This window comes from Poecilia reticulata, linkage group LG10 (genome assembly GCF_000633615.1).
Source record: "Poecilia reticulata strain Guanapo linkage group LG10, Guppy_female_1.0+MT, whole genome shotgun sequence".
NCBI lineage: Eukaryota > Metazoa > Chordata > Actinopteri > Cyprinodontiformes > Poeciliidae > Poecilia > Poecilia reticulata.
The window spans coordinates 6,100,636-6,115,566 of NC_024340.1; the positions used below are offsets into that span (position 1 = coordinate 6,100,636).

Sequence of the window (14,931 nt, forward strand, 5' to 3'; positions counted from 1 at the left end):
TCAAAGGCTAAAGCACTTCATACCTGGTGGTGATGGTAAAACACCAATAAGTTATTTATTGATCCTCCGCAAAAAAGAGAAAAAAACGAAGAGGGGCCAACAATGTTCCTAGTTTGGAGCAGAGGTTGCGCTAGAGTTTTTTCGTTGTCCGTCAAAGAAAAAAATAATTTTATTTCCAATTTGTAGTCATCAAACGAAACATTTATTATTTCTCTGCTAGAACGTTTTTGAAATCAGGTAACATTTCACGAAATGACGTGATCAGAAGACGGCAGAACTCTGATCATTTCCTGATCCCGCATCACTTCCCTCTGCGGGAGAAAAACCCCGCAGAAGCGGATCAGCTGAGCTAGGAGCTCCGAAGTCTCTGGTCCGTTAAAGCGTCCAGATCAGAGGTGATTCTCTGACTGATATTGTTCTTAGTCTGATTAATAATGAGCTCCACGATGTTCTCTGTGCGTAAAGTTGAAACTGTCTGAGCACCAAGTGGTCAGCTGATCACAGTCTGGACAGAAACCAGCGAACTGCTCTCTATTCTCATCAAGACGAGGGTGAGGAGGGAATCTGGCATATTAACTCAGTTAAGTTTTTACTGGTTTTGTTTTTAAAACACCATTAACGTAAGCAGTGTAACTATATATTGTATATTTGGCATTTGTCATCTCATGTGTGATTAATTGGTGCGTTACGGTGGAGCATTTATGCGCATTTATTGCCCAGCGCTCTGCGCTTGTTTCTGCCTAACGGATCTGCACTTTAATTTCTTTCCTCTCTCAACAGCTGTTATTCCTCTACATAAACTACAATAAGTAGATCACATTCTCTTTAGGTTTTCTCTGTGTGCTCCAAACTCATTAAATGTAAACTCATTAGAAGCCCGAGCCACCATCAGGCAAATAGTTCTGGTTTGACCCGAAATATTGTTACCCGTCAAATTACCTGTCCAAACAGAGCTTCCTAACCAAGGTGTCCATAACTCTTCAACAYGCTGTCAGCTCCCKGTCAGAAAGACGCATTTAGTTCAKTGTCCATGAGATGATATTCAGAAAGGATCTTTTATTTGATTGATTTTAGTTTCCTCTGTGATGWACTCTTTGCGTAAAGTCTATCATGTCTCCATGTGCGCCAGTCAAAGGTGTTAATTATAACATGTCAAATGACAGAAGGGCTTAAAAACTAACCAAATATTCAGTTTGGTTATTTTTTAAAATTATATATATGTGCACACACACATTTAAAATTTTGCCCCCCCAGAGGTAGTCCTGGCCCCCCCTTAGCCCCCCCAACTTTAAAAGTCTAGCTCCGCCACTGCTGGCGACCTTTGCTGCATGTCTTCCCCTTCTCTCATTACCCACTTTCCTGTCAACTAACTATAAAATAAAGGCCACTAGAGCTGAAAAAGAAAAAAAAACACTTAACATGTCATAAGAGAGGGTATGGGTCGGTTTCCAAGATAGGTTTTTCCAGTTTTTATAAATACAGCCATCTGTGAGGCCCAACTAACAAGAGTGCTGCCTCCACAGACATGAATAAGTGGAAACCATGGCTACACTTGGAAAAACAATCTGCCACTCCGTTCACACTCCCATCCCTTACCTCCAACGTCCGTCACAGCGCCTCAAAATGGTGACGTAGTTTGCAAAGGGTCAATATGTACAGAAACCCACAAGTAGTTAAAATGGATGAAGTGCTTTAGTCTAACCAATCACACCACAGGACAAGTCACCTCTTCACAAACACACATCTAGGGGAGCGATAGGGGGGAAAAGTGATAATTCCAAGGGCCCTTGACCACAGGGGGCCCACCACAATTTTTATATATATTTTTACAAATATAAAATAAATTGGGGCCCTATAAATTACTGTTATTGTGTTTTTTTAAATTGTTATTAGCAGTAAAAATTAAATGTTACTGTGATACACCATAAAGTGGGAGGATTTAATCACTTGTTGATGGTCAAGAAAATCTGTTTAAGAATATAAGCCACCACATAAATTATTAGTCTTGCAATTTATAATATATGTGTGTTTTTTAACACTGAAATTTACCAAAATACCCTGTTAAATCAAAAGAGAAAAAAAGGGAACCAAAATTTGGACAGCGTTTCACCAGGAGGCCTAAAATGGGGAGCCTCACCCCCTTGCTCTTCAGGCAGAAGCTGTGTCCGAATTCAGGGTCTGCATTCTTCGAAGGACGGATTTGTAAGCCAATTACATCATAGCGTGGCGACAAGGCCTGTCCGAATTCAAAGACTCCTTCAAAGGGCTCTTGCACCTACAGCGTTGATGTCACATCTCCAGGAGCTAATGCGGCTCACTTGTTTCCACTTTGAGTTACCATGACTGCTAGAAAAGACTAAGTCGTATTTCAGATGCAAAAAAAGCAATACTATGAACATTATCGTCTTCCTAATATAATAGGCTTTTAAGTTTTCATTAATTTCCAAGCAATCCTGAATTAAGAAGATGGTGGCTTGTAAATATTTACCACTACCAGTTAAAGATAACACTGCACAACACAAAGTTTGCTGCTTTCATTTCACTCCGGATCAGCCTAAAAATACCGGGGATACGGATGGTAAATAAAGGAGCCTCCCTGAGTTATTTCCATGGAATTCCTTCAGTATTCAGCCTGAAAGAGTGAGTTTATGGGAACGAGTGAACAGACCAGAGCCAGACAGCCGAGCAACTGATCTGCCTGTACATACTGCTGTAAACACCGTCCTATCTGAGCTCTTCACAAGAAAACATGCAAGGGTAATAAAACGAAATAACAAGGAGACCTTAAGGGACACGGTCATATTTTTCTAAAAGCAGCAACAATTGAACCTGAACGGTCAGCTGAACCAGATCTCTGACACCAGAGCTGCACTACTGTTAAGCTATGAGGCTTGTTGTGCTCCGTCAGGCTTCGGAAGCTGAAAACCCAAACCGTAATCTCCCCAGTCTCTGACACTAACGACAATAAGATAAAAACATTGTCCATTAGAATGTTTAGATACTTAAATAACACATTTTTACAAGAACAATGTCCGAGAATAATGCTTACTAGCATAAGCTTACTAGCATAAGCTAAGGTTAATGTAATGATTTAAACAAAGTTTAAATCATTACATTACTTCTTATCACCTCTGTAAATAGATTTACCACACACTAAAGACCTGGTGAAAAAGTTGTACAACAAGACTCAAGAAATGTATTTACTGGCACTGCATTATTAATTAGAATTAAACAGTCACATTAAATGAAAAGCTGAATTAGAAATAAGTTTCAATTTTTAAAACTGAAACCAAATGTCCAAAATAAACATCAGTATTCCAACTACAAACTCCAACTTGGATCTCAGAGATTTTTGTCCAGCCCTGACCTTCGTGTTGACCCCTGATCCAGTCTGACTGTACTGATCAACAGAACGTGGTGAAGCAGCCACAAGCATTCTTTCCTGAATCTTGTCAGTTCATGCTGGCTGTCTGAGATGCTCATGGTTTTCTGGTAGTTCATTTGCTAATTTTTAACTTGTAAATAACTGATTTCAAACATTCTGCTGCACACTACTGAAGGCAGCCCAAGTTGCACCTGCTTTACAATACTTAGCATTACTTTGCATCATTTCAGTGTGTGGTTAAAATGTGGGGAAGTGAAGAAGTGAAATATAAAATGATACAAACAGACTGACAGCCACTGTAAATCTGCTGTACAGTGATTTTGTCTCTGTTTCATCAGACGCTAACAGTACTGTCACCATCTGCCGCTGTTGTCTCACATCACACAGCCCGCTTCTTCCAGACACACCATGTCAGAAATAAACTTGGTTCTTGCAGAGACTCCAAACTGTCCCCCAGATGTCCCTTCACTCCCCCATCCCCCGGTCACTGCAACCAGCCTTAACTGAGGCAGAAAACTACAGAATCCTTTCTCCTGCTTACCTTCCTGCTCCTGCTCATTCTCTACGTCTGACCCCTTCTCCAGCTCTCTTTATCTGCTGCGGGATGATCAGCTTCTTCTTTCTCTCAATGCTTCGTCTTTAACCACACACACACACACACACCCCGACTGCCCCCCCACCTCTCACCCACCTGCTGTCAAAACCATGGCGACAAATGTAGCCTCACTTCATGTCCTTCATTGGTCACTTTGCACTCTTCACTTTTTCTGAACATCAGAGCATATTTGACCAATATGGAAATGAAATAAATAAATAATAATAATAATAATAATAATAATAATAATAATAATAATAATAATAATAATAATAATAATAATAATAATAATAATAATAATAATAATAATAATAATAATAATAAAAACCCTGAAACAATTAGTTAGAAGGCAGAATGCTCCCCCGCACGCAGAAACAAGCAGTGGATTCAGCAGGCAGGATTAGTGTGTGTTACGCAGAAAAGATATGCTTTGTGAGTGAGTGTGTGTGCAACATCTGCATGTATCTTCGTTCATGATGCCATCAACATTTTTCTCCGAATCCTCTTAACGTGAGGATTAAAACAGAAGTAAAATGAAGTCGAACAGATTTGTCACTCCATCCCTTTCTCTCTGCTCAGTCCTCTCGTGCTGCTTCTTTGTGTTTAAGCTACTGAACCAACTGTTAGACGGCAACGCGCCATGACCTGCTTCTGTATTCACCACTCACACGCAGCTCCCTCTCTCTATGAAAGCATCTAGGCGACGCAAAGCTGGAAAACAAATTCGACTGGGTGTGTCTCTGTAATAAAAACGTTTTTCCTGGCTTGTATTTTCTTTATTGCTACAGATTGGGTCACATCGATGCTAATAGTGTTTCTTCCATTGTTGGATTCCCTGGCCCATTAACTCCCGCTGAGTCCCACTGGGATCATTACGCTCCATCTCATCTGTGTGTGGAGCTGGATGGTGGTTTAGCAGGAAACTCGAGTCTTTCTGAAGCTTCACACACACACCTGATACAGACACAGATCCTAGTCCTCAGTGTAGATTTTACAGAGTCTTGAAAAACTATTCAATCCTCTTTGACTTTTTTTGGACTTTGCATGTCTTTGGGATATTAAGTGCAATACTTTGAGCTTTTGTCGCAATCATATTTCTCCACTCAAAAAAGCGTGACCTGGCTACATTTCTCTCTATAGAATAAATACTAGTAGCCAAGCTATGCATACTAATTATATTATTTTTATAAAATTCATTCTATTTATGTATTGCATTTTACTTACTTCTGTACAACTGGGTGTGTCTCTAGTATAAATACTATCAGCTTAAAATGACTAAGTAGAATGAAATTATATTTTATCAGTAAGGTCAACAATATCAAATAATCAATTAATTCTACCCAATGTAAATTGTCATACAGTTTCACTCCAGAAATTGCACTACATTAAAACAATATTTTTTATTTTTTTACTTAAATTTGACATTCTTACAAATCTATATTATTTTAATTGTCACTTTGAAAAACAGGTTATCTGTTAGTTGGAGTTTCTCTGATTTTATTGCATTTTCAGTCAACTCTCATTGTTTGTCACCATGTCAAGTAATATAAAAAAAAACAAATTACAGCTGCGGGTCCCAGCTTTAGTTACGTAGGAAATATTTCTCGGTTGTTTAGAAGCACATTTCTGGCTGCAAAGTCAAGTAATTCTGATCTTCCATCCTTACCTGTGAAAGGTAATGCCAATTAATCCAGTTTGAAACACACAGCCCAGGTGAAAAAAGTATACTTTAGTATACTTCAAACATACTTAAATTTGTGAAAGTACACTTTAAGTATACTAATTATTAAGTGTACTACCTATAAGTATATCTGAAGTATACTAAAAATACACTTGTACCAATTTCGAAATTAGAACTTTAAACACACTTAAACATAATTGTACCAAAATACACTTTCAATATAGGCTATTAAATAAAAGTATACTTTAAGTGAACAAAATATGAATATGTATGAATTTTTAAGTGCCTTAATAATCTTTTAATATTTATTAAAATTGCATATACAATAAAAAAAAGGATAATCATGATGTAATTTTTAAGAAAGTATCCAATCAATTTTCAGATGTGTGATGTAAAATCTTATAATCAACGGCATTAGCTCCAGTTCAAACTCTAGACCAGATGGTGGCGGTATTGCACACTTTCATTTATTTAAAAAACGCCACAAAGAGAAGAAAAAACTTGAAGCAGGGAAGATAACGCTGTTGAAATGCACCATTTTTACTCTCAAAATATTGCCTTAAAAGTAGAGAGGGCCTTGACATTAGTTACTAATTTCGGTAAATTCAAGCCGGTGACGTCCTAGTCCAAGTTAGACTACAACACAATGAGAAAACAACAGATGGAAATGAAATGTGTGTCACAAAAGGAGCCGGGAGGGACGAAGGCTGCTAACTGTTGTTAGCTGGTGGTAAGTTTGTTTATTAATTATTTTCATAAACAGTGCAGTAAAGATATATAACTTACATTGGTTTTTTAAATAATTATTTTATCAATTTATTGTGACTTGTATAATTATTACAATAGGAATCATTCAGCTTCATGTTATAACTGCATGGAGGCTGTTTGTTATAACTTATACTTTAATTCATAAACTTAACCTGGTTTTAAGACAAAGACAAAGAAACTTTGATATTGTGAGGTGGTTGTTGTTCTAACACGTTCATCAATGATTTTATCTTCAACATATGTTTGCAGTCTAAGCAAATGAAGATGAAAGAGGAAGCCAGAGAAATCGGATGTTAGAAAACCTAANACTTTAAACACACTTAAACATAATTGTACCAAAATACACTTTCAATATAGGCTATTAAATAAAAGTATACTTTAAGTGAACAAAATATGAATATGTATGAATTTTTAAGTGCCTTAATAATCTTTTAATATTTATTAAAATTGCATATACAATAAAAAAAAGGATAATCATGATGTAATTTTTAAGAAAGTATCCAATCAATTTTCAGATGTGTGATGTAAAATCTTATAATCAACGGCATTAGCTCCAGTTCAAACTCTAGACCAGATGGTGGCGGTATTGCACACTTTCATTTATTTAAAAAACGCCACAAAGAGAAGAAAAAACTTGAAGCAGGGAAGATAACGCTGTTGAAATGCACCATTTTTACTCTCAAAATATTGCCTTAAAAGTAGAGAGGGCCTTGACATTAGTTACTAATTTCGGTAAATTCAAGCCGGTGACGTCCTAGTCCAAGTTAGACTACAACACAATGAGAAAACAACAGATGGAAATGAAATGTGTGTCACAAAAGGAGCCGGGAGGGACGAAGGCTGCTAACTGTTGTTAGCTGGTGGTAAGTTTGTTTATTAATTATTTTCATAAACAGTGCAGTAAAGATATATAACTTACATTGGTTTTTTAAATAATTATTTTATCAATTTATTGTGACTTGTATAATTATTACAATAGGAATCATTCAGCTTCATGTTATAACTGCATGGAGGCTGTTTGTTATAACTTATACTTTAATTCATAAACTTAACCTGGTTTTAAGACAAAGACAAAGAAACTTTGATATTGTGAGGTGGTTGTTGTTCTAACACGTTCATCAATGATTTTATCTTCAACATATGTTTGCAGTCTAAGCAAATGAAGATGAAAGAGGAAGCCAGAGAAATCGGATGTTAGAAAACCTAAAGACTTTCTGTCTCAGAAGAAGCTCTGACTCCATCAGATCAACAACCAGCTCTGAGGATGAACCTCTGCATCGTCTTAATGGTGTACGTTTGTTTTTTCAATGAGGCAATAGCTACATTTTCAACAACAAAAACTGGCGTTACCATCACCAAGTGCTTAATTAACATGATTTGATTTAAAGGTAACTGGAAAGGATTTTTCTCTTCTTGTTAATCTAACATTTATCTTTCTTTTTTTTAATTTGTTGTTGACTTTCAGGGCCCTGTGATGGACTGGTGACCTGTCCAGGGTGAACCCTGCCTCTCATCTGATGGCTGCTGGAGATGGGCACCACCAGCCCCCCTCACCACCCTGAAAGGATCAGCATGTTCAGATCATGGATGGAAAGATTTTAAGGTAGTTTGTCTCCTTAAGTCCAGACTTAAAACAGCTTCATAGTTAATGTCAACATCAACTGACTCTATGACATTACTATTTTTTTTTTCTACTTCTAACATAAACAGGCAAAGAAGACACCCAGAAATGTTTTTCCACCCCAGGCATCTGGTCCCAATCATCATCAGTTCTGATGATGTTACATACATGGCGAGTCCACAACGTCTTGAAATTCTAAGTATTCTTTTTTTATTTGCCATTTTTCTGTTCTCTTTAAATACAAATACTTTCTCTGTTTAATTGCTCTATTGTTCTTTTTTGTAGGTTTCCGTAACATTTTACAAGCACAATATATTTTCTTTAGGTTTTACTCAGATTTTATGTAGCAAAGCAACGCAGGGCAGCTGTCGTTGATCCTCACTGTCATGTTTTATTGTCACACTTAAATTTTCATGTTCATGTGTTCACTTTTGACCTGAAAACTTATAATTTGTGTTAAGTTCATAAAGTTGTGAGTAAAATTAGACAGTTTTAAAATGTCTGTAATAAAACAATATTTGAATTATCTTGAACTTCTTGTGTAATTAATCTTCCCATGTAAGTACTGTAGTGTAGTTATGCATGTCATTTACAAAATAGGTACGTAGGAATAAAGACTTTCACGAGTAATTAAAATTGTAGTTTATTATCAATAGCAGGAAATAAAAATTAAGTGTAATTTAAATACATTAATAATATATTAATAGTATATTTAAAATATATTTGAAGTATATATATTTTTAATATAATTCTGAGACAGAATTATTACACTCAAAATATAATAATAAAGCTCTGAAATATATTTAAAAAGTATACTTAAAGTACACTTGAAGTTGTTCCAAAAAAGTACGTATAGTATACTAAAATATACTATTAGTCGTAATTTAATACTATTTAAATACTACTAAAGTATACTAAGCACAAAATTAGTTGCTCTAAAATAGTACAGTTTAAGTACATCGATAAAAATATACTAATGTATGTTAAAATTTAGTATACTGAAGTATACTTTTTTTTCACCTGGGAGTACAGAACTTGAGGAGCTCTGATCGCTCTGCTGCATCATAGAAGATGGCGGACGCTGTTACGTACAACTCAGCGCTTCATGAGGTGTCTACCAATTAATATCTATGGTTTCTGGACTCTAAAGCAGCTGCCACAAATACGATTTGAAGATATATCACTATTTGCAAACAATTTTTCTTCATCAACATAATCTAAACTGGACAAATTCCTCGCTGATTGATACCAGTTTGACTACGACGGTAAGTGTTTTGGTTTTTTCTAGGCGTTAGTTGATATGCTAAGATAGCAATAGTAATTTGTTAGCTGGCTAACATTACATAGCCTTTCTGTTTTGGAAATAGAACGTATTTAGGCTCTAATCGTAATCAGACTTTTATGGTATAAACTGGGGTTGCCACCCGTCACGTAAATGCATTATTGTAAAGATCCCGTATTAAATCCTCCTCACGTCTTGCGCTAGTTTCACCACAGTAGCGACATGGACCTTACCAAGCTCCGCCCAGAAATGCCCTCGAAAATCCCACGTGGCTGCATGTCTCACAAACAAAGCCTCGCGGAGCTTAGTTTCTATGTAAACATGGCGTCTTTCATTTCGACTGACTCTCTGCAGAGTATTTTACTGTAGTTGATTAGTGTAGCATTTCTGCCGGATTTTCAAAAAATATCAGCCACGACAATGGACAGGGGAACTAAAAAGTTCATATCATCTTTTTTGGACAACATCAAGGTGTTTGGGCCACGTGATGCCTCCAACATTGTGCGTGTCACAGCTAAATGCTACCAGTCGATGAGGAAAACAGCAGATCCTCACACCCTCAGCATAAATATAGTCAGGCTTTCATGGTTTTGAGGGTTACTTTTGAAATCAATGATTTCTGTTGTTGGCAAATGTTTGAGTGTGCCTAGGCCTGATACACTGAACTCGGTGCTAGCGTGGCTAGCACAATAACAGTTTAGTAAAAAGCCACTTCAGGTAAAATAAAATCTTTAATGTATGTCACATTAAAAGATTGCATATTGATCTGTTCAGCTAACGTAAGACTGTAACAGACAGGCTTCAAGGTGTAGAAGTTGTATCTGTACTGCCATTATGCTGTACTTGGCTAAAAGGTTTTCATAATGAATGTGTTTATTATTTACTTTCTTTTTTTCATTCACTATACACAAAGAAAGCAAAGCAATAATACTTACACCAGCAGACACTCCTTTGTTCTTATTGATCCTACGACAGTTGAGCTGCAGCTGCGGTCGTGAACAAGCTTTGATCCAAGCAAGGCATTCCGTTTAAAATTTTGGAAATCTGTGAATTTTAGTTCCACAAATACGATCAGGACATCGCCTGTACAGATACCCCACTGACGGTAGAGAACCATTCTTTTTCAAGTCCTGATGCAAAAACTTTCTGACGTCTGCTAGTCCACAATGTACATTAGCATGTGTTTACTACTGTAGCTTGTATTTGTGAGACGGTCACTCACGTGGTAGCTGCGCTGTGACGTGAAATGGGCATTAACCAATGAAACGCGGCCCCTGTGGTAAGGTCTGTCTGTCTGTCTATCTATCTATCTATCTATCTATCTATCTATCTATCTATCTATCTATCTATCTATCTATCTATCTATCTATCTATCTATCTATCTATCTANTCTATCTATCTATCTATCTATCTATCTATCTATCTATCTATCTATCTATCTATCTATCTATCTATCTATCTATCTATCTATCTATCTATCTAAGACGCTGTCTTAGATAGACGCTATCCATCTAAGACGCTGTCTTAGATATAGATAGATACATAGATAGATATTAGCTCATTAACTTCACATTTCTCCAATGAATATTTATCAAAGGTTATGATTAGAAGGTTAAGTTTCTTTTACTTTGTTTTGCTGCGGTTGTAGACTTGGCAGTAGAAAATTGATAACATAGGAATATTAACTTCATATTCCTTATAACAGATTACACTTGATTCTGCTGTGGTGCCTGTGGAAACAAAGTGCATGAAGTTTGTGCTCAGCTGGGAAAGCCCTGTGGATCACATGGTGGGACTTCTGCTTCAACCTGCTCACTACAGTATACCATTGCCTCTGTCATCCACCAGTTCACTGCAGACTGGCACCCACCAAGGACCCTACATGGATGTCTTCTTAAGTTGTAAACCCTGAGTACATAATATTAAAATAAAATTGATATGCCTTTTGTAAATACACTTCTCTACCAATGACTTAAATTGTTAACTGTGATGTTATGTGATGTTATGTTTTGTGTAATGTAGTGTATATATATTTAATTTAAAAAAATAACCAAACTGAATATTTGGTTATTTTTTAAGCCCCTCTGTCATTTGACAGGTTATAATTAACACCTTTGACTGGTGCACATGGAGACATGATAGACTTTACACAAAGAGTTCATCGCAGAGGCAACTAAAATCAATCAATAAAAGAATCCTTTCTGAATATCATCTCATGGACACTAAACTAAATGCGTCTTTCTGACCGGGAGCTGACAGCATGTTTAAGAACTATGGACAGGACATCTTGATTAGGAAGCTCATTGCAAAACTTTAGTTGAAATGGCGCCTTTAACTCCAATCTCCAGTACAGAACAAAGACAACTAAAGTGAATGCAACGTTGCTTTAATCCCGGGGTGCCCAAGGTTGGTCCTTGAGGGCCAGCATCCTGCACGTTTTATTTTTCTCCCTGGTTTAAAGCACCTGGATCAAACGATGGCTCGTTAGAAGCCCTAAGAAAAATATTGACAATCTGAAAAGGTTGTTACTACCACCAGGGACAGATCTAAAACGTGCAGGATGCCAGCCCTCAAGAACCAACTTTGGGCACCACTTCAATCCATTTATAGTCTAACAGAGGATCCAGTTTATTTTGAAGAAATAAATAAAGGTGCAGAAGTTAATTAGATCCATGCGCAGTGCACTGCACAACCGTTCTGCCCCAATCTGGAAGTTGGAAATGTCTTAATAATTAGTTTTAAAAAGTTCTAATGTATTAATTTATCTGTATTTTATTTTGAAGGAGAATGAGCGTCAGTGAGTGAGCGTCGCTCCTTCACCCTGACGTTCCTTCCCTCGGTCGGGGGGAGGGGGGGGCGCCGATCTATGTTTTTGCATCCACCTGAATAATGTGTAGTTGCGCCAATGGCTGTGTGGACGTGATGCTTGCAAAGCTAGCTGTACAGACTGAGACACACATGTTGCATCTGCGATGAAAAAAAGTTGTCACTCATGCATTGAATAATTATGTGGAGGTGTTGACTGAGGCGTCGTATATATGGGACAACGCTGGTACCAAAGTGCAATATAGTGGTATGATATTCAGGAACGATCCGATTCTTCTGGACAGATCTTTACTGATTACATTTATTTCAGCTCTAAGTTAATATCTAGCCTTTTTATGGGAATGTGGATCTTTCAGATCAATTTGAGAAGCAATTTTGATAGGTAAAAGTAAAAATTTTTTGTGTCACGTAGCACGGGGTGCTGGTCTTGATTTGGTCTTGGGTTAGGTGGTCTTGACTACAACTCTGCTACTGGCTCCTTGGTTGCATGACCTCTCCCACCCACCTTCTTTCCATCCCTTTCTGTTGAATTTCTTTAAAAATAAATGCCACTAGTGGCAAAAAAAGTGAAGTTCATGTTATGTTTGGACAGGAGACAAAATGTTTCCATCCCTGAAATTAAAATGCATAGAATCACATATCTAAGTCTAAACTATGTTACAGAGTAAACACAATAAAAACATGCTTTATCTGTGGCATTGTTCATTAAAATGGCACATTTATAATGTATTAAAGTTAAATACGATCGGTTCACTTAATGATATTAGCGATTAGGTAATGCATTCAGGAAGTACTTTTAGAAAAATACTTAAGCAATACTTAAGTATTTTTAAAAGCCAGTACTTTTTTACTTTTACTTAAGTACAAATGTTAATGTGGTAGTTTTACTTTTACTTGAGTACATTTTTGTCTGTGTATTTGTACTTTTACTTAAGTAAATTTTTTGAGTACTTTCTCCACCACTGATGATATCAGTCATTCTTTAGTATTGCTTATGCAATAGGGGCACATCGCCCATCCAGAACCGATCATCTCCATAACGGATATATGTCCGATCTTCTAATTTCCTTTGCTGCATAATGTACATTGCATTTATTCTAGCATTAAGTAAATGTATCTTGAAGGAGAATAACACTTAAATAATAGTCCAACAAAGATATTTAGAATTAAAAATAACTCACCCTGAATTACCATGAGCGATATAAGGAATGTAATAAAAGTGTTATTAATGAAGGGAAAAAAAACTCAACCCAGACTTTAAGTTTAGGATTTGGTTCGCAGTGTATGAAGTTAAATTTGTTTCCCAATTATTCAATGAAAAAAAAAAAACTAACCTCAGTTAAGTAAAATAAAATTGTAATCAAAACTTTTGGAATTGTAATGATTTCTTTTTTTAAAAAGTTTTGTTTAAAGGACTTTTTAAAATTAAATAACTCATTTTTACCAAACATAGACATTTATTTGCACACATCAGGAATCTTTTGTTGTGATTTTAGGCCCTGCTCACAACGACATGCGAGAATCGCAAGCAAAACTTTGAGTCACAAACAAAAGCTTAGAATAGCAAGAAACAATTTCTGACAAGCACAAATAAGTTTGTTTTGCAAAAAAGAAAGTTAACTTCATGAGTCAAAAATGTGTGATTTAAATTTTTTAAAGTTTTTTTTTAGCAAAACTCAGTAGGCTTTTCTCATGGTGACATGCATTAACAATTCAATTTTTGCTTTTGTTTTTTTCGTTTTTCTGCAGTTCCACATTAAAGTTTGATGCAGCTCTGCTTTCCTGAATGGACCATCTTCATCTCCACTGCAATTGTAGCAAACAGGCAGCTCTTTTTTATAGATTACAGTCCACTAAAAGGTTGCATTGTACCCTTGTTTATATTTTTAATAGTGTAATTCTGTAATGACAAAATATGTCTGGTGGTCCAGCTCTGATTTACATATCTTGCTAAATTGCAGGTTTGAATATTGCAATACTTTCCTATAACAAAATAGACCTGCAGAAAGAAATTACTAATAAAATATCTTACATTTGCATAGTGTTATGCTCTATATGGAGATGTTACTTAGCTTTGATTGTATATGTCACAATTTTGTAATTTATCATTGTTTATTAAACTCTGTTAATATTCTGTCCTAAAATGTGGTTAGATGTGCCCTTTTTTTGTTGTTGAGCACCTGCCCCTTTAGTGGCCCTGCACTTGAGTACTGGATAAACTTATAAAGTTCTCCAAAAGCACTATCAATGGTAATTTAATGACATAAAGTGGTTTAATCTGCGAATAATTTAATGTGCAAAGAATTAAAATAAAATTAAATGATCTTTTTTTTTACTCCCGCTGGAGATGCCGGGGATTGAACCCGGGGCCTCATACATGCAAAGCATGCGCTCTACCACTGAGCTACATCCCCTGGCAGAAACACTATGCGGAATCATCCAATATAAAGTCACATAGCATCTATGTAATGCTTAAGATGTAAATGTCTGTGTTGGTTCCGTGCAATGTGATTCCTGATTTCTTCTCTTCCTTCGTTCCTTTCTTTTTTAAAAAAAAAATAAATCTCATGACGTCTTCCCCTGCACTATCAAGACTGACAGCACTCACGGAACAAATTCCCTTTGTCCCGTAAGCATCGCCTGAACACAAAGGCGTAGGAGGCGGGGGGGACATGTCCCCCCAATGTTGGAGAGAGTCACATTCGTCCCCCCCAATAATTTCACCGCAGTTTCGAAGAATTTTTAAATCTTCCACTCGCGTGCTTTTATTTTG

General features: G+C 36.5%; 1 protein-coding gene and 1 non-coding gene across 2 annotated transcripts in view; both read right to left on the minus strand.

The window, feature by feature from the left end:
- The window catches only part of LOC103470996 (matrix metalloproteinase-17), a 43,885-nt gene that overhangs the window by 11,930 nt on the left and 17,024 nt on the right, over nucleotides 1-14,931 (minus strand).
- On the minus strand, nucleotides 14,501-14,572 carry trnaa-ugc (transfer RNA alanine (anticodon UGC)). The gene has a single exon. It is a non-coding gene; the product is annotated as a tRNA-Ala (tRNA).